Source organism: Dromiciops gliroides, chromosome 2, assembly GCF_019393635.1.
Source record: "Dromiciops gliroides isolate mDroGli1 chromosome 2, mDroGli1.pri, whole genome shotgun sequence".
NCBI classification, from domain to species: domain Eukaryota; kingdom Metazoa; phylum Chordata; class Mammalia; order Microbiotheria; family Microbiotheriidae; genus Dromiciops; species Dromiciops gliroides.
Window position 1 is genome coordinate 34594705 of NC_057862.1, and position 20730 is coordinate 34615434.

The 20730-nt window shown below is 43.6% G+C and overlaps 1 protein-coding gene across 1 annotated transcript in view; it reads left to right on the top strand.

Annotated features, from left to right (window-relative positions):
- Nucleotides 1–20730, top strand: part of PEAK1 (pseudopodium enriched atypical kinase 1) — a 277961-nt gene that overhangs the window by 37714 nt on the left and 219517 nt on the right. Inside the window, 1 exon segment of the mRNA XM_043982397.1 lies at nucleotides 12668–12734. The gene's annotated coding sequence lies outside the window, so the exon portion shown is untranslated.

The following is a 20730-nucleotide window of genomic DNA, read 5'->3' on the forward strand; positions in this document are numbered from 1 at the left end:
TGATTTTCTTTTCAGCAATACAATGATCCAAGACAGTTTGAAAGGACTTAGGATGAAAAATGCTGTCCACCTCTAGAGAAAGAATTGATGGTATCTGAATACAGGTTGAAGTACAATTTTTTTTTTTCGGTGAGGCAGTTGGGGTTAAGTGACTTGCCCAGGGTCACACAGCTAGTAAGTGTCAAATGTCTGAAGCCACATTTGAACTCAGGTCCTCCTGAATCCAGGGCCGGTGCTCTATCCACTGTGCCATCTAGCTGCCCCTGAAGTACAATTTTTTGCACTTTATTTTTCTTGTTTTGTTTTTTAACATGGCTAACATGGAAATATGTTTCTCAATACAATCTTACTACTTGCCCTAAAACAGCATGCTTACAGAGGCACTTGCCTGTTCAAAAGTACAACGGTTTCAGTCAATCAGCCAGGAATTGTGCAGAGTCAAGAATACAAGAACAGAGAATGAAACAATTCCTCCTTAGAAGGAGCTTCCATTTCACCGAGGGAGACAAGTACTATATCAGCATATAATATAACATAAATATGAAAGGGGCAAATACTTATCTGGTAGTTGAGTATTTAGAGATTATTCACAACTAAAGAGCCTTAAAGAATCATATTAATGGAACTTCAAGGAATTTCCCTTATGCTTGAAACCATTTCTTAGCCCCACGTTGGGCCATCTGTTGTTCGAAGAGTGGGAATGTAGACCATTGTCCTTAGAAGGGACAGTACCTGGGTGACACTCATCTTGCTGGAAGCGCATCGCAGTGCCTAAGGATGTTGGGCAGATTTTAGCTACCTTCAGCAGCAGGACAGCTGACTAGCCTGTAACGCTTAGGCTTAGCGTTGCTTGTAGTTGCACAGCTACTAAGAGTCAGAAGCTGGTTTGAATCCACCCTTCAAGGCCTGCCCTCTAACCATGTTGCCTCTCATTGTCATATAGTTAATATTTTAACTGCTTCCCCCCTACTGTAATTGGCCATGCAAGTTAAACAGTGTCCCCCTTCAAGTGTTCTAGATCCAACTGTCCCTGCTTATCTGGTCCTTTCCTGTCTCAGTGCCTTTGACCCCCACCATCTTCCATGCTTGCCAAGTGGTTCTCCCACTCCAGCTCTCCACTCATGCCCAGCAGCAGTTGTCTCTCACCCATCATTCTGTTGATGTCCCTTCTTTCCTTCAAAGTCCAACTCAGACCCAAATTTCTCCTTTATACTTCTCCTGTTCTAGCATCGTTATTTGGTCACATGACTTCCTTGCTTTCCCCCAGCCCCCTTATTAGTTTTTTTTCTTCTTTAGAGCTCTAGATAATGGTTATCTTGGTGTTCCTAGTATAGTTCCTTGCAAAGAGCAGGTGCTTAGAAAATGTTTCCAGAATTGAATTGGTATTTAAAGGGATTAGTTGGATTAACCATAGCTCAGTACCACCTTCAGTGATGGTACTTTTCCTTTTTTACCTCCTGTGGGTGCTCCATCCATCACCTGCTATTTTTGCTGAGGTAGTGGTCTTATTGATTCATGATAGACTGAAGGACACTACACCACTGTAGCCTGGCACAAATGGTCACAGCTGTAGAGCCTAACTAAACTCAAAGCCCCTCTGGGGAATCTACACTTCACTAAAACCTGCTCCCAGCCCCATGGCTCAAGGTGGGCAGGATGGACCTCTTAGCTCCAAGAAGTTCTTTATCAGCCCTACTGTGGATCTCCATTTGGAAGGAGGCCAGGATGTATGTTCTAGGGAAGTCACAATCTAACCCAGAGGTTTGAGGAGCGCCAGTTCCCCTCTTTTAGGGATCCCTAGTGACTAGTCTAGGCCCAGTCTGTAGTGGTCAGTGGTCCCAACATCCACTCAAAGATACAGTCATGGCAATCTCCATTGTAATATTTTTTTTAAGTGAGGCAATTGGGGTTAAGTGACTTACCCAGGGTCACACAGCTAGTAAGTGTTAAGTGCCTGAGGCCAGATTTGAACTCAGCTACTCGGTGCTCTATCCACTGCACCACCTAGCTGCCCGTGATCTCCATTGTAATATTTCCTGCATAGACAGCTGCAGAGACTGGTGTAAGTTGTTATCCAGTGGTTATTGGAGACATTTAAATTATGGTATGAGTGTTCGACGAGACTCTTCTGGACTGGGAATTTTCTTACTTAGAATATCTTCCCAATTGCAATAATTTAAGTCCTTTATTTGAAATAACTTCTCTAAAGGTCCGTTATTTTTCCCTTATAATTTCTTTTTCCTCTAAAACAGATAACAATTCCTCCATGCCCTAGTATATAGTTCTGCAAATTGCTTTCCACCTTCATTCCCTGATGGCCAACCTTCTGTGTAACCAGTGTGGCTTAATTTGGGCTAGCACTCAGATGATTCCTGGGCCCCTAGCTTTGCCTGTACTCGCAGCCTCTTCAGCTTCCTCTTGAACCCAGGGTCTCTTCTGTTCCTTGAGGAGGACGTTAGTGAAGGGTAAACCCTTCGCCTTATTCCATTTTGTACAGAGAGGAAGTAAATCATGGGCAGTGTAAGGTAGAAAGAGGATTGAGCCCCATGTCTTAGTGCAGACCTGGGCGTCTTTAACCTCTCGGAGTTTGTTTCCTCATCTGAAAAGTGAGGATAATGAATGCCCTGTAAGACTTAAGGTGTATGTAGGTGGCTATTACAGACACAGTCTTTCAGCTCCATGGAGTGTTCATTAAGAATTTTCTAAAGAAGGTCAGCAGTCAGCAATGCCACAGTGGCTAGAGAGCTTGACCTTCAAACCAACACGACTCCCATTCAAGTCTTGCTGCTGACTGCTGCTGACCGGTGCTGACCGCTTCTGGCAGCTGCTGGCTGCTGCTGACCCGTTGCTGGCCACTGCTGACTGGTGCTGGCTGGACAAATCCCTAACTCTCTCAGTGCCCAAGCATCTCTGACTATACGGACTGCCACGGCCTGGGGTCTGCACATATCAGGGGCATCACAGGCCTCTCTGCATGCTGGGTTTTCGGCTCCTTTCCATTTGCATTATGTGATGTTCCTTTTGGTAGCAAAGGGAAAGGGGGCTAACGTTCCACCTCCAATAGGGTTTTCCTTTTTTATTATTGCTACCTTCCCCAACACACCATTCAGTGCTGTCTGTTGCCAAGATAGCATTTGTCTCACTAGAGACCATTGGACTTTCCTTTTGGCAAGTTCCACTTGGTCAGAGAGACCTCTTCAAAAGGCAAACAGATCACCAAGAGTCTCGGCACAACAGCAGTCATCTCTTACCCATCAAGTGGAGAGTGGCTGTCTTCCTGGGGAGGGAGGGGTAGAAGAAAAGCTCCCACCTGCGGAGTCCACTTAGTTCAGTGTGCTGGCGTGGGGGCCGTTGGCTGTGAGTGGGATGATTGCCTCTGCTCCACCAATGGAGTGTGAGGGAATGAATCAACAGGGTTGTTTGAGGAGGAGAGATGGAAGTGGCCTCGTGCTGGGACTCCAACACTGTTTTCAGGAGTGTTCGATAACATTTCAGTTTCTTGATTTGTTAGTTTCACATCGGAGGGTTTTTTGGTTTTGTTTTGTTTTAAGCATTTCTCTTTTCCAGGCCAAAAGAGGAGTTGAAGATTCAGGGTTTCTTTCTTTTTCAAACTGGGGCTTTCTTTATTTCATCAAATAAACATAATACTATTGGTCTTCTGAAAATACCAGGACATAAAAAAAACGTTACTGCTAAGAAACTCTAGTGCATGGGTAAGAATTAAAATTGTATTTAAGTGTTCAGCAATGGAAGAAATGTCATATTATTTTCCAGTATATTTTCAGTACAACACACTATAATTAAGTCCTGAATACTTTAACCCTAATTAAATGCAATTTGTAATGTTGCAAGTGATAACTGGAATTAGCAGGATTCCTGGGAATGAAGCTGTTATATTCCCAACTCCATAAGAAGTTAGGGATCATTTCATTTACTTTTTGCTTGCCACTTCTTACACTGTCCATTTCTGCCAAAGAAAGCTAAATAAGGAATAAGAGATGCTTCATAAAACTGTTTTATGGATGAATTTTTTTCACTAGTGAAATAGGAAATATAAATTACTTGGTTGCTTAATTTTTATGAATGCTTACAATGTGCTGGGTGCTGAATGGGAGGCCCTTGACCCACTATGAAATTATGTTCTTAGTAAACAAGGCAAGTACATTTTTCTTTAACCTCCTATCTCTATCTATTTCTTTTAGTTTGAATCTCCTATGTAGGGTGCAATAGTTATTTATTATCATTGGTAGATGAGCTCTCTAAAGGGACATTTCTCCTGTGTTCTCTGAAGCGTTTCATGAAGTGCTGTACATTTGAGGAGATCAATACTTGTTCCTGGAAGATGCCAGGAGCTGATTAGGCAGATAAGAAGTGGAAGGTATTCCAGGCATGCGGGACGATGGGAGAAACTGGTAAATCATTGTTCTTTTAAGGTATATTATCTTGAAAAACACATTTCTAATGAGAAATGAAAGGAAATTACTCATTCAGAAAAGCTCTTTATTTTTAAAATGTCATTGTCTTTGAGTATGGGAGAGACAGCTGTTGTTCTTTAAATGACACTGTTGCCTTTGCTCTGTAGTATGTCTTCTCTCATTTATTCCATGTATCAAATTTAAACTCATTCTGATTTTTAAAAGATACTATACTGACCAAAGCACTTTGAAATTCGATGAATGGACACAAGCAAAGACAGCCAGGTGGTCTTGGCATCAGAGGGTTAGGGAGGTTTCTTGGCTATAATCTTCAGGAAGATCTTCCTCATGTGGGTGGAGGAAGGATGTTTTCCAAGGGGACTGTGGGGGGGGATGGGGGGGGGTTCCGGGGGCATGTGTGCAAGCTCTCTGTGAATGTGTCTTAGGAGTTATCTTGGAAACAGGGCTGCTTCTCCAAAGGGATATCTCCTAGAGCATAGAGCCAAGGGTGAGTGGGGTTATAGGGAGGGATGAGATCACTTGAAATGTCATTTAGACTTTAAAGTAAATACGGAATTTCTACCTAGAATCTGGAGGGAGCTCAAGGAGAGTTCTACTTTTCTTTGCCTCTGTCTCTGTCTCTGTGTGTGTCTCTCTCTCCCTCCCTCCCTCTCTCTCTCTCTCCTCTTTCCTCTCTGTCTCTCTTTCTCTGTCTCTTCTCTCTCTGTCAGTATCCCTGTCTCTGCCTCTCTCTGTGTTTCTTTCTCTATTTCTTTAACATTTATTATTGCTGTTTGGGTTTCTGTCCTACACTTGACCAGCTTCACTTCCCTTTCTCCCATGTCCAGCCCTTCCTTGTCACAAAGAGCAGCAAATCTAACCACCTAAGTACTTAACCCTTCTGTTCTCCCACCAGCCTCTTCCTGCTGAGAGAGAAGGCAGCCTCCTTCATTCCGCCGCTTCCTCCAGGGAGGAGATGGTGCATTAGAACCAAGCAGCTTGGAGCTAGTTCTTGTAGAGATGGGCGCCTCCTTCCTTTGGCTTTGATTTCTTTCTTCTGTATCACTTCATACGTGGCCCACATTGCTCTGAATTTCTCTTAGTTGTTTCACTTGGGGAGATCATGTTGCCTTAGGTTCACTTTGCTGGACCATTCCCCCTCCCTCCCTCTTTTGTCTTATCCCTCTGGGTCACGGAGCCCTTTTCCCTCCTGTCTGCACTGTCGTTTTCTCACCTTTGTCACTAAGTTCTTTAGAAGCCATGATGCTTTATGTGAACAAGAAGTTTATATTCATAACCAGGTCAATAATGCAGATCTCAGTATAATTTAGAGAATAACTGCTTTCCCAGGATTTTTCTCCCTGTGAATGTCAGTTTGTCCTCTCAGGTACTTTCATTTCTAACTGTTCAAGTTGTGTCTCATTTTATTTCTCCTCTAAATTATGGAGGGAAAGGGAGGGAGAGAAAGAAGTAAAACATGACTCTGAAGTGAGAAGCCTGGGTTTGCATGTGGAAAAGAGAACAGAAAAATCACAAACTGGTCACTGAATCTCACTGACTTCCAGGACCTCCCCCCCCCCAAAAAAAAAAAAAAACAAACCCAAACCCCACAGCCTGTTTCTCTCCTCTCTACAGTTGTGGGGGAAACATGTTACTCATTAGCCTTTCTTGGCATTCCTTCTGTTTAAGTTCAATCCTGGACGTGGCACACCAGCTTCCTGGTCTCTCACTAATATTTACTGTACTGGACTTGGGAGGCACGAAGCAAAGTTTGCCTCGTGTTGCTTGACTCCTGCTCTTCTCCTAGTGCAGTAAAATTATAGAGAAACAACAATATGATATGCTATGGCCACTACTGCCATCCTGGACTCTGTGGACTTACAAGGTGGGGATTCCCTCCCATGGTGCAGTTCCCAGCTCCTCCATGACCACCATCACAATTTTTCAATAGTCTATTAATATTAGCTTAGTTGTCTCTCATGTTATCTGTACTTCTCAGCCACCCCATTTCACTATAATTATAAGAGGAGATGATGACTTACTGGTGTGATGCCCCTCCCCCACCAGTTAAAATTCAAATTGAAAACAATGTCTGAGGTCCCTAACAATTTTTGACTCTTCTCATCTTGATCCTTCTCAGCCCACGTGTATAAATTAGCCAGACCTTTGATCCCTGATATGTGTCCTTGCTTCTCCTACTTCCATAATCTTTCTTGGTAGTGGAATGCTATCTGAATCCAGTTACATTGAAGCTTTAAAATTGATAGCACTATCTTTAGATAGTAATCTTAGTTGGTATAAAGTGTCACGTTCAAGATTTATGCTGATTACAAATGCCACATTTTTATTAAGCAAATGCTTGGGTTTTGTGGCACATGAAGCAGGTTCTGCACAGCTTTGCCTGCTCAGTGGTACCTGAAGCTCAGTCATCCGCATTGCTTTGGCAGCAGGCTCAGAATGTCTGTTAGATGTGAGACTGCTTAATAGGGCTTATAGTGATTTTCTATTTTGATACTTTTTAATGTTGATGGATGCCTATTAAGACCACAGAGCAGCCTAGAATCTACATTACTGTAGCTGGAATGACTGTAGAGATCTTTGAGGCCAATCCTCTGATTTTTTTCAGATGAGGAAACTGAGGTATAGGGAAGTAAGTGACTTACCCAAGGTCACACATGGTAGAACCAGAACTGAAACACACATTTCATGGAATGCAGTCCTCACGCCCCATTTTGTTCGAGTGTCTTTTAAATTTCTTAGACTTGGGTAAGAGCACTGCTGTAGTCCTACCCACTTTCTTCAACTATATCTAAGTCATTTTGGACATAAAGAGAGAGGAAGGAGAATGGGAATGTGTTATAGGCCAGAGAAGCTTATGGCTATAGTAAAAATTGATAGGGCAAGAGTGCAATTAAAGCCCTTCTCCTGCTTCACTGAGAGACCTCTAATAAGCAAACATAGAATCAAACAGATTGAGGATGGTGTTTTTTTTAATGACATAAAACTGTTGCTCATGAGGTTTTTGGCTGACATCATGAATCTAATTTTACTTAATGGCTGTGATGGCCTACAAATTCAGAAGTGCAGAGAATATTGCAGTAAATTACTGAGCCGTCAAATCCTGTCATCTGTCATCTTTTATCTAAATAGAGGATTTGGTTTCTAAACTGTCAGGAGCAAGTAAGTGGGACCCCTTCAAGGTTTTATTTGTTCATGCTTGAGTAATTCAATTCAGAGGCATCTAAACATAGCAAATTTAAAAAAAAACCACTAAAGTGATGTATCTTTCACTTGTGTAACTTGGGGAAAGAATCTATAGATTTTCCTTCTTTCAGCCTGAGAGCCCTTGAAATATGTCAAGCATTTATAGTGATGTAAGCCTACTTGTATATGCCAAAGTTAATGACTCACACCTTTGCCAAATAGTACATTACTTCTTGGATAGCAGAAGAGGCTTTTTTTCTTGTTGCAAATTTACCTTTGTTTGATTCAAGAAATATTTTTGAGTGCCTGATATGTGCAAAGCATTGTGCCAAGTACTGGGGGGGGGGGGGATACAAAGCTGAAGGATTGGTATGCTACCGTTAAGGTATAACAACCCCATAGATTAGCTGCCTCTTCTTTTCCTCCCTTGCTCTGTTGAAGCATTTAAAAATATTTATCTTTTGTTTGAGTTGTTTGGGAAAGGTGAAGGAAAGGACAAGACTGATTTTATAAATAAGCAGAGATTTCTGAAAAGGTCAACAGTTCCTTTCAGGGACTATTTAAGTGCCATTTAAGTACTACATGCCAAGCACATGGGAGAGATATGCAACCCAACTACTGGGGTAAGGACCCACTATCTGACAAAAGATTTCTGAGCATACTAGAATGTCTTCTGGCAGAAACTAGATTTAGAGCATCATCTTACCATATACCAAAACTGGATATATTGTTTATATGTGAAAAGTCACAACAAGGAAAAACCCTATTTCTGAGGTAGACATGATGAAAACCTTGGGGGTGGGATGCTAAGTGGCCAATTCATCATGGAGTCGTGATATGTGTATAGAAAGAAAATCCAAGCATATTCTGACATGTACCCTATAATACCTCTGCCTTGTTGGTTCCTCCACCATTTGAAGGAATAATTGAATCACTATTATATCATGCCTCTGTGCCAGGCTTCTTAACTTGTTTATCAGCCTCTATACCTATTTCCTCCTTCTGTCTGGGTGATCTTTAGTATATTGCAAAGGCTTCCTCATGTGGTCTTTATGGCTTGAAAGCTTTCCTTTCCATGTAGTCTGGAGATTAGGAACATTTGGTGTAGTGATATCTATTTAAAATCTTGTTGCTAACTTCAGGAGGCTTACCGAATCTGATTGATGCAATGATCAAATATGATTCCAGGGTACCAATGGTGAAAAATGTGATGGACTAAATAAGCAGAATGAGACATGTGTTTTGACATGGCCAGCTTGGGAATTTATTTGGCTTGTTTTACTTAATGTATTAAAAGAATTTTGTTTTACCTGTTGAGGTGATGGGGGTAGGTGGGTGGGAGGCACATAGGTAAGAGTGTGAAGGGGTTGGTTCTGAAGCCAGAAAGTGTGAGAACTGCTGCTCTATGCATCACCTGCCTAGTGGCCATACAGCCTTTGCTTGCAAGACTTCTAGTGAGGGGGAGCCCTCCACCTCCTGAGGTGTTACACTTTCGTGTAGTTGACATTGTTAGGAAATTTCTGCTAACATCAAACATAAATCTAGCTCTGCCTCTTCCATCGTTTCTTCCTAGTTCTTTTCTTTTGGTTCAAGTAAGACAAATATAATCCTTCAGATAACTCAAGGACAGCTATGCTCCACCCCTTCCCCCCTTCTGTGCTTTTCCTTCTTCAGCCTGAGCATCCTCAGTTCCTCCAAGTGAGCTTTTTTGTTTTTGTTCTGTTTTGTTCTGGTTTTTTGGGTTATTGAGGGTTAAGTGACTTGCCCAGGGTCACACAGCTAGTAAGTGTCAAGTGTCTGAGGCTGGATTTGAACTCAGGTCCTCCTGACTCCAGGGCTGGTGCTTTATCCACTGTGCCACCTAGCTGCTCCTCCTCCAAGTGATCTTACTGTGACACTGTCTTAAAACCCTTCATTATCCTGGTTGCCCCAGGATGAATTTCTTGCCACTTCATCCCTCCTGAAATGTGGTGTGGGAAACTGAACCCTATATTCTCCATGCGGTTTGATTGGGACAGTGTGCAGAAATACCCTTCTTTCCCTAGCACTGGATACTGGGGCTGTCTTCATAAAGCCAGAGCTTTCATAAAGAAGGAATTCCTGGCCCGCCTCCCTCCACCAATGCAGCTCAGTGCCATCTCTGCATTTTTCAGTCTTAAAGATTTGCTTAGAGCTTAATCAGTATGTGTCAGGAGCAGGTCTTAAACCTAGGCCTTCCTGACTCCTGTGCTGGCTTTCTTCCCACTCTTATCATGCTTCATCATCACTGTGTTGTTGAGATGGAATGGGAGTTCTTCTTGAAAGTCTTTGCCCATGACAGCTGAAGCAAATCCATTTGCTTTGTTAGATGCTGCAAATTGAGGTCTTGGGTTAGCCCTGACCCTTCCACAAAAGGCCAGAAGATAACTGGTCAGGTTCTGTCTGCAGTCATCATACTTTTAAAAAGATGAAAAGAGAAATAACATTTGTGTAAGGGTCTTATTGAAACAGTAAATGGGGACAGCTAGGTGGCGCAGTGGATAGAGCACTGGTCCTGGAATCAGGAGTACCTGAGTTCAAATCCAGCCTCAGACACTTAACACTTACTAGCTGTGTGACCCTGGGCAAGTCACTTAACCCCAATTGCCTCACCAAAAAAAAAAAAAAAAAAAAGGAAAGGAAACAGTAAATGGTCATGAATGCTGATTAATAATCAAGAGGTTTGTTTTTTTTGCTGTGATAGTTCTGCCATTAATGATCTTGTGAATAATTGATTAGTATGAATTTCTTTGTAGAATACAACAGTTGGGCTTGCTATAGAAGTATCACATTGCAGGGGAGGGTAGAGGGATCTTTATTGTTTCTGGGATACTGGAATCAAAGATTTAAAGCTGCAGAGGCCCTCCAAGTAGCTCTGGTCTGACCTTTAGTCCTTTTATAGGTGAAAAGTGAGCTTCTAGTGTGGTGAAGCTTCTTGGCCAAGGTCACCCAGGCTTTTAGTGTCTGAAGTGGGATTGGAGTTGCAATTCTTTGGCTCCAGAGACACTAAGTTTTCCACTTTACCAGATTCCCCTGTGTTTTAACCATCTTGTCTCCCAAAAGCCCACTTTTTCTGTTTCCATCCTGAAATTAGGTGATTCTTATTTTCCTTTTAAACATTTTTTCATATGAAATTATTTCTTTAAAAAAATCAGCTACTAACTTTCTCTCCCCTCTTCTTGCTGATTATTCTAATTTTTTAAATGGTAGCCTTGCTGTTGGCATAGATTGGATAATTTTTGCATTGGGAAAATAGTTGCTAAACATGTTGAGTCCTTTGCCCTATCCGAGTACTTCCAGATACATATCTAGGAAAAACAAATGTAATTCCTTAAATTTTCTGGATTTCTAACAAGAAATTCATGGTAAGGAAGAAAATTTTTCCCTTAGTAATCTGTGGTTTTCCTTACAGCTAAAGCACAGAGTATTGGTTTTGATGTCAACAAACATGTTTAAATTTAACTTTGCCACTCAGCTGCCTCATTTTCCCCATCTCTAAAGTAGTAATAAGTAGTACTCTGAGAGTAATAAGTTATACTACCTATCTCACAGGAGTGGTTCGAGTGTCAAATGGCACACAACCAAATATATAATGTCTTTGTAATTTTTGTAATCAAACATCTCCTGACATTTTTAAGGCCTCATTGCTATGTGGAAGCAGTTCTGAGATCTAAACAGCTATTACAGTGGAGTTTAAGTTTAATGTGTAGGAAAGACTTTGAGTATGTATCAGAGGACCACCCTAGCTAAGAAGATTTCTTCTTCTTCTTCTTCTTTTTTTTTTGGTGAGGCAATTGGGGTTAAGTGACTTGCCCAGGGTCACATAGCTAGTAAGTGTCAAGGGTCTGAGGCTGGATTTGAATTCAGGTCCTCCTGAATGCAGGGCCAGTGCTCTGTCCACTGCGCCACCTAGCTGCTCCAGAAGATTTTTTTTTCAACCACAGTTATGTAGTTAACAAACATTTGTTGAATTCCCCTGTATTCCAAGGCATTGTACTTGTTTTGGGGGTTACAAACATAAAAAATGAAAAATGCCCTGCTCTCAAGAAGCTTACATTATTTTGGGGGAAATAGCACGTACATATATTGATATATACACAGAAGAAATACAAAATAAATTCTATTTTGGTAGTTAGGAGGGGCGTGCACTAGAAGTTGGGAGTACCAGGAAAGTCTTTTTGTGGAAGCTGGGGCTTGAGGTGAGCTTTGAAGGGGGGAGATGGGTTCTATGACACAAGAGGTGAGTGAAGAGGGAAGATTTTTCCTGTCTCCTGGGATGGCCTTGGCAAAGGCCAGGGAGGTGGGAGATTCAATGCCAGGGGTTAACAACAGAGAGAAGGCCTGTTTAGCTAGATAGAGTATAGAAGTATAGGAGTAATAACACAGTGAGGCTGGGATAACAGGTTGGGCCCAAGCTGAGAACAACTTGAAAAGCCAAACGGATATTTTATCCTCCAGGCAAGATGGGGCTCCTGGAGCCGACTGAGTAGGGGAATGGAGAGAGACCTCATGCTATCATTTAATGGACAATCATGGATCTTGAAGTAGAGTATAAGAATTACACTTTTTATATCAATCAGTAAATAAGCATTTATTAAAAACCTACTTAGTTCCAGATACTGTAATAAGCCCCAGGAACCTCCCTTCCTGCACCCCCCCCCCCAATAAAGACAGCCTTTGCCATCAAGAAACCGAGAACCTAAGGGGAGAAGACAACACACAGAAAGGCAGCTGAAAAGAGGAAGAAGGGAAAGGTGGAGGGGTCATGGCAAACTCCAGAGGGAAGCCGAGGCTTCTGGTGGGTGGGGCATTGTAGCTTATATGGAGGCTATGGGAGGGGCTCTCCAGTTAAAGGGAGGGGCCCCGGTGCTGAGGAGGTGGAAAGACCAGGGCTGATTGGATCTTGCCTTGCTGAAGTTCCTGGACTGTGATGGTAGAGTCTAGAGGAGGAGTGCATCCCTGGCCAGGTGGGATGACGGCCCATTTGGACCGAGATGTGCTGATGATTGTCTTTTCTATTTTTGTTTCAGGTAGCTGCCAACACTAGCCCTGGTGTGCTGGGCACCTTTCCATCGTGCATTGGTGGAGAGCACCAAGGTAAGGTCTTTTCTGATGCTCAACCCCTTTAAAGCTCCGGCTGAGCAGAGAGGCACTAACTGAAATAGTGTAACCCCCCAGTACAGGAGGAAGACTCAATCAGGCAAGCATTTAGTAAGCACTTGCTGTATGCCAGGCACCTGGAGAAACAAAGACGGAAGTAAGAGAATCGCTGCCTTCAAGGAGTTTCTGGTCTATGTACACACATCTGTATGTTTTCAAGGTCATTGTATGTCTGCTTTGTATGTGCCTGTGTGTGTATGTGTATATAGACATCTCTATGTACAAAGATTGTTTGCTCCTACATACATACCGACGTACGTACACACATACCTACCTCCCTACATGTACATACAAAGCACACCTCAAGTGACCTTGAATGTGAAGGCAGTAGCACCAGGGGGAAAGGTCGTCTTTGAGATGCATCTCAGGGGTCACGGCGAGGAGGGGGTGCGTTCCAGGCTTGCGGGGGTGGCCAGGCAAAGGCATGGAAATTAGAGTATCATGGAAGAGGAATAACAAGTAGGGCCCATATGACTGGACCCTAGTAGTGTATGAATGGAAGTAATATGGAAAGCAAATAGAAAATTAGGAAGAGGACAGAGCATGGAGAGTTTTAAAGTGTAAAACAGAAGAGTTGTATTTGTTCACAGCTGTACTGGGAGCTCCTAGAATCTGCTGAATAGGAGTGGGGAGATGTGTGAGGCCAGACCTGGGCTTTAGGACTATCATGGCTGTTTGGGGGATACGTTGGAGAGGAGACACTGGAGGCCGGAGGACATTGCAACAGCCTAAGCCAGATTTGATGCAGGTCTGAACTACAATGGTGCTATATGGATGCTGAGAAAGGGCACATAGTCATAGAGACATCAAAGACAGGATTTGGCAACTGATGGCATCTGTGGGGAATCAAGGGTGGTGCTACTCAGACTGCAGCTCTGTGTGATTGGAAGGGTGGATGTGGCTGCCACGGTACAGTTTTAGAGGATCAGAGGACTTGGAGGGGAGAATACTAACTTGTCTTTTTGAAATGTCCATTAGAGAGTTGGTCATGTGGGATTGGGTCAGAGCATCTGCATAGGATGATAAGCTGCCCCACAATGGGAGATGACCATGGCTGCTGCTGCTGCTGGGGTTCAAGAGCACCCTTTGGCTGTACCTCTTTTGTTCCTGTCTCCTGCTGGGGCTCAGGTTTAAAGTAGCCAAGGCTGGGATGCAGGGACAGCCGGCACTGGGCACCTGCAGGTTTCCCTGGCTTCCTTCAAGTTTTGCCTTCTGCCAGAGGCTTTTCCCAGCCGCTTCAGCTGCTAGTGCCCTTCCTTCTGAAATGACCTTCCATCTGCTCTCTATCTCCTGTATATACTTAGTTATACACGTGTTCTCTCCCCATCTTTAAAATGTCATCTTTTTAAGGGCAGGTACTACTTTGGCCCAGCTTTGTATCGCCAATGCTTAGCACAATGCCTGCTACATAGTACACACTTAATAAATGCTTGTTGATTTACTGAGCCACGTATCTGGACTGGATATGCTTCATGAAACAGACATGGAGCTAAAAGAGCAGAGGCAACAGGAGCCATTGGATTGGACCAGGTGTGGATGGAGGGGGGGGCCGGAAGCTGTTCTAGAGGAGATAGAATGTTAGAGCACTGAGGGACTGAGAGATGAGCTATCTATAGAAAGGGAAGATACCAAAGACTGCAAAAGACCTTGGAGCTTATTAACACCAAAGACTGAAAAACAAGCAGTAACTACCAGCACGTATTAACTTTGTCCTTCTGAGAGTCTGCCCTGTGTGACTGGAGGGTATCCTCCAGGAGGGCATTGACAGGGTGGACAGGCCAGGTCTTTGCCACTTCACAGTTAGCTGAAAGATCTAGTAGAGAATATGAGACTCCTGTGCTTATTATTCGCTGGTTATGAAACTAGAACAAAATGCTTCCATGCAGTCTCCCTGTTTACAACAGGAGGTTTCCCAACCATATGTCAAAATCATTCCAGATCCTTGTAAGATAAAACAACAGAAATAATGCTGTTTCATGACCCTCGGATGATAACTTTGGGCAAGGCATAAAACAGGGAGCTGTGTGCTTGCCAAAGGTATTGGCCCCTGTGATGGAGGGGGTCCAGCACCGAGTCTAGGTTGAAGAGGGATTTAACTCCCTGTGGAAGATGGAGTCCTCTGAGTGTTCCTGTTTGGAGCGGAGATGCTGTAGCTTGCATCCGACCCCAGAACGTTCCAGAGCCTCCTGGGAGAGATCTGACCTTACTTAAAAGATTTTGGCCTTTCTGTCTGTGTGGGAAGGATCAAGTAGATGGAGGTATCTTGTTCAGATTTCAGTAAGTATTTGTATGAATAGCCCATAGGATGAGATTGGGCCAGATTCCCTTTAGGAAATGACAGAGATATTTTTTTACTACCCCTAAGCTTTCCTTGGAAACAAAAGCCTTCCTTGTGCCAGTGTTCCTGTATGGACCTGGGATATAATTATCTTCAGTGAACTGAGCATGAATGTCTCACAGTGGTCAGTCAGTCAACAGCCAGCACCAGTTGAATGAGAAGGTGGCTACATGTCACCAATGAGGACTTCTGAAGAGCAGGAGTAAAAGTCATTACCAAGGCACTGTATGAAAGGAAGAGGAGATGGGCCAGCAGGAGAAGATGGCAAGAATGGGGGTGACAAGGGAATCGTGAGGAAGGCTGCCAGTGCATTGGGGAGACCCCCATCTGGATCTTTGGGAAGGACACTGGACAAGAATTCTGGATGCTCAGGCATGGATGAATTGGGGTGTACATTGTTGGAGGAGACTGTGAAATCTCTGAAACCAGAGAACTATTTGAGAATTACAGGAAGTGATAACAAGAAGACAGCTTGCCAGCATCTGTGGGTGTGGATAAAGCAATCCTTAGAAGGAAATTTATGTTTCTGAGCACATTAACCAAAGTTAAACAGAAAAAAATGAACTCGGCATGTGATTTTTGAAAAGTAGAAAAACAAATACTTCCCAAGTAAGCACAGAAGTAGACATTTTGAAAAGTGGACTCGGAAGGAACTGGGTTTTTTCTTTTTAATCTTTTTTTTTTCTAAATCTTTCATTTTTCTGTCTCTTTCAATATTAAATATGCCTCTTCTCCATCCAGGGAGCCATTCCTTTTAACAAAGATTTTTTTAAAAAAAGAAAGAAATGAAAACATACGCAAAACTCTGGCAAAACATCAAATGATTCTGACATCAGTAAGTCCAGTTAAGCCAACAAGCATTTATTAAGTGCCTGTTATAGGCATGGAAGATACAAAGAAAGACCAGAATTTGGTTCTTACCCTTAAGTTCACATTCTCATGGGGGAGAAACAGTGTAAATAGTGTTCATGGAGGGTGGTCTTAGAAGGAAGGTGCTAGCAATGGGGTGGGGCTGCCAGTGGAAGGCGGGATTTGAGCTGAATCTGGAAAGAAGCCAGAAGGTAGAGGTGAGGAGGGAAAGCAATTGAGGCAGGGGGACAGTGGCTGCAAAGTTTCGAAGGTGGGAAATAGAGTATCATGGAAGAGAAGCAGCAAATAGGCCTGTATTTCCATGGGTGTCTTTGGGAATTCTTTGGGGAAGACAGTGGTTTTTCCTGGTGGCTTTTTGAGAAGCTGATCCAGCACTCTCACATCAGCCTTGAAGGAGTATTTCTAGTATGATGCACTAGGTGGACGACTGAATGAGGAGTCAGGAACACGGGCCGTCATAAAAACTCTTGAACTGATGGCATTGAGGCAAATTCTTTCCATTAAGCAAAGAGTTCTTAAATGCCCACTTTGGTGTAAAGTACTTTGCAAGATACAGTCACTACAAGACAAGAATGAAGCACTTCCTGCCCTTGAGGGATTTTTGTTCTACTGGGCACTATGATGTGTACATGGAGAAGCCGATACAAGATAATTGGAGGCAGTGAGTGGTTTCAAGGAAGAGGCAAAGAAGTGGGCCTTCAAAGCCTGTAGAAGGGTTGGAAATGACAGAAAAAAATGGAGTTTGGGCATCACTGACCAGTCAGCTTGGCTATCATGTGGTGCAGAAGAGGATGACTTTGTGTGTCATGGATCAGTCTGGAAAGAAGGAGCTCACCTGTGGGGGGCTTTTAAGCACCAGAGGAGAGACGTTTGTATTTTATTCTAAATGTGTTGGTCCAGAAAAAATGAACGTGGTGATAAACCTGTGTCTTGAGGAAACTAATTTGGCTGCTGTGTGCATGGTTTCTTCCTTTCTTTTTAATCATAAAAGTATTTTATTATTTTTCAGTTACATGTAAAGATAGTTTTCAACATTTGTTTCCATAAGATTCTCAGTTCCAAATTTTCTCTCCCTCTCCCATCCCCCAGACAGAAAGCAATCTGATATAGACCATATATGCATAATCACATCAAACACATCTCTGCGTCAGTCATGCTGTGAAAGAAGAATCAGAACACAAGGGAAAAACCTCAATAAAGAAAAAAAAAACAACCAAAAAAGTAGAAACAGTATGGTTTGATCTGCATTCAGAATGCACAGTTCTTTTTTCTGGATGTGGAGAACATTTTCCATTAGGAGTCCTTTGGAGTTGTCTTGGGTTATTGCACTGCTGAGAGGAGCCAAGTCTGTCACAGTTGATCATCTCACAATGTTGCTGTTACTGCATGAAGTGTTCTCCTGGTTCTGCCCACTTCACTCAGCATCAGTCCACTTAAGTCTTTCCAAGTTTTTGTGAAATCCTCCTGCTCATCATTATAGCACAACAGTGTTCCATCACATTCACACACTACAACTTGTTCAGCCATTCCCCCATTGATGGGCATTCCCCCGCTTTCCAATTCTTTACCACCCCAAAGAAAGCTGCTATAAATATTTTTGTACACGTGAGTCCTTTTCCGTCCTCTGCCCTCTTTGGGATACAGACCTAGCAGTGGTACCACTGGGTCGGTGTATGTGGTTTCGGAGTCCACTTCCAGCTCCAGCCATCTGAGATTATGCTTGTTTTCCTCCTCTTTTCTCATTACAGTTTTTCTATCTCAAGAATAATTTGGGAATTTAAATCGAGGGGTTGGTCTTCCTGTGGGCCATGGAGCGGAAATGACTTCAGGGAGGATCAGGGCATCCAACCCATACCTGAGCAGGTTTGCCTTTGACAAGCTCATTGCGTTGCCTCTGCTGGAAGACCTGCAGTAGTGGCCAGTGCATGGCTTCCTCCTCCATCTGGGGCAGGCTCTGTTGTTAGAAGCTGTTCTTGGGATCACCCCAAACCAACTTTGTTTTTTGGGGGGTTTTGGGGGGGCAAAGGGGGTTAAGTGACTTGCCCAAGGTCACACAGCTAGTAAGTGTCAAGTGTCTGAGGCCAGATGTGAACTCAGGTCCTCCTGACTCCAGGGCCAGTGCTCTATCCACTGTGCCACCTAGCCGCCCCCCAAACCAGCTTTGTAGCAGGCTCTCCCCGTAGTGTCCGGGTCTGCTTTGTCTGGTCCTTTCCTGCGGTGTCTCTTCAATAGAGGGAGCGTGCTCCTTTTCAGGCTGCTTTTCTCTGGGCTAAACATCTTCTGTGCTCCCTTCCTGCTGAGTCTCATGGGCACAATTCTGAGGTCCTTCACCGACTTGGTGTCCTTCCTAAAATGCCCAGAATGGGATATAATCCTGACACCTGGAGCGGGATGGACCCCGCGGCGCCCCCCCCCCCCCCCCCCCCCCCCCCCCCCCCCCCCCCCCCCCCCCCCCCCCCCCCCCCCCCCCCCCCCCCCCCCCCCCCCCCCCCCCCCCCCCCCCCCCCCCCCCCCCCCCCCCCCCCCCCCCCCCCCCGTCAGCCCACTCAGCCCACTGCCCATCACTTTTGCACTTGAAGAAATTGAAACCCAGGTCTTTAAGTGACTTGCCCAAGAGCCATAGCAGGTAACTTCAGAGCAGGAGTTTGGGCCCAGGGTCTCTGGTCTCTCCCTCTTTCTCCTAAGTAGCGTGACCCTTTTTGGCTACCATACACACCATCAACTCATTCTTGGTCTATTGTCCACCAAATCCTCGATTTTCAGACAGTGTACTGGCCAGAGCTACCCTGTGTTGCACTTCTGCATTTGTTTTAGGACCCGTGGGTGTGGCTTTGCATTTAGCCCTATTCCGTTTTATCCTCCTCTATCTCTCCAAAATTCTGTCCTCATCCAGCGTATTAACTAAGGTGCCCTGTTCTGACTCACCAGGGAGTGTGACAGGCCTTTATCTATGCCTTTATCCAAGTCTTTGATAAACATGTGGGATGTCTGAGAGCTGAGGAGTCCACTAGGAACTCCTTCCACACAGAAAACCCTTAATGGTTCCTCTTTCAGGTATCCAATATCAGGTTGTCTCTAAGGCATTCCCAATCCTTCACAGCATGGCTCCTTCCTGCCTTCCTTCGCCCCTCTGTGTCCTCTGAGATCTGGTCATACTACCTTTCTTGCATTACCAGGATTCAATTTCGGATCAGATTCTGTCTTCCCTGCCGCCCCCCGCCCCCCACCCCTCCCCGCTTTTTCTAAACTCTCCCCCCCGGTATAATTGGCAGAGTTTGAGAAATTCACATTATTCTCAGTTGGATGTGGTATTTAAACTCTGGTAGTGTGCCTAATGATATGGTAACTATTGTTGCCTTTACATTTTGCTATTTCTCCCCAAGGCCCTACAGTGTAACAGGAGAAATAAATATTAACCATTTCCCTAGTTAATATTACTTCCTTTTCCTACAAATAGAACAACATGAGGTGATGCATTATTTTGCTTCTTCTGCTCTGTAGTTACAAACTGACAAGAAACATTTGTTTTTCTTTAACAGATATTCAAAAGTGTGAGTGCACCAGGCTTAGGAGAGATGCATATGTATGAAAAGTTCTTTGAGTGCTTTTTCTTTTCAACAAATATTTTTTTCCAGTTACCTGTAAGGGTAGTTTTCAACATTTATTTTCATAAGATTTAGAGTTCCAAATTTTTCTCCCTCCCTTTCCTCCCCACTCCACAAGACAGCAACCAGGTTATATATGTACAATCCACAAGTGTTCTTTTTATCGATTCTTTCTATGGGAGTGGTAGTAAGTTTCATCATTAGTCCCTTGTGATTATCTTGGATCATTGTATTGCTGAGAGTAGTTAAGTCATTCACAATTGCTCATTGAACAGTACTGCTGTCACTATGCACAATGTCCTCCCAGCTCTGCTCACTTCACTATACATCAGTTCATGAGTCCAGGTTTTTCTGGGATCCTCCTGTTTGTCATTTCCTATAGCACAATACCATTCTACTACAATCATATAACACAGCTTCTTCAGTCATTCCTCAATTGATGGATATTTCTTGATTCTAAATTCTTAGCCACCACCAAGAGTTGCTATAAATATTTGCAGTACAATTTTCCCCTTTTCTCTTTTTCAAGATTACTATTGTTAACTGTTTCCCTTCTATCCTATTCCCTTACCCATGATATTTATTCTATTATCCATCTTCTTTCATCCTATCCCTCTTCAAAAGGGATTTGCTTCTGTCTGTCCCCTCCCTCAATCTACCCTTCCTACTTTTGCCCCTCTCTCTTTATCCCTTCCCCATCTATTTTCCTGCAGGGTTAGAGAGATTACTCCACCCAATTGAGTGTGTATATTATTCCCTCCTTGAGCCAATTCTGATGAGTGTTAGGCTTATTTACTGCCCAGATTAAATATATTACTCCACCCAGTTGGGTGTGTATGTGTATTAATCCCTCCTTGAGGCAACTCTGATGAGTTTAAGATCTTTGAGCCTTTTCTGTAGAGTGTAAAATTCATTTACTGCCCTGCTCCTCCCACATCTCTTCCCCCAATCCATAAGCCCTTTCCTGTTTTTTTCTTGTAGGATTTCACCTCTGCCCTTCCCCTTCCCCCAGTGCATTCCCCTCACCCCTCAATTTAACCCTAAGATGTCATCATGGGGCAGCTAGGTGACACAGTGGAGAAAGCATCCACCCTGGACCCAGGAGGATCCCAGCCAAAAC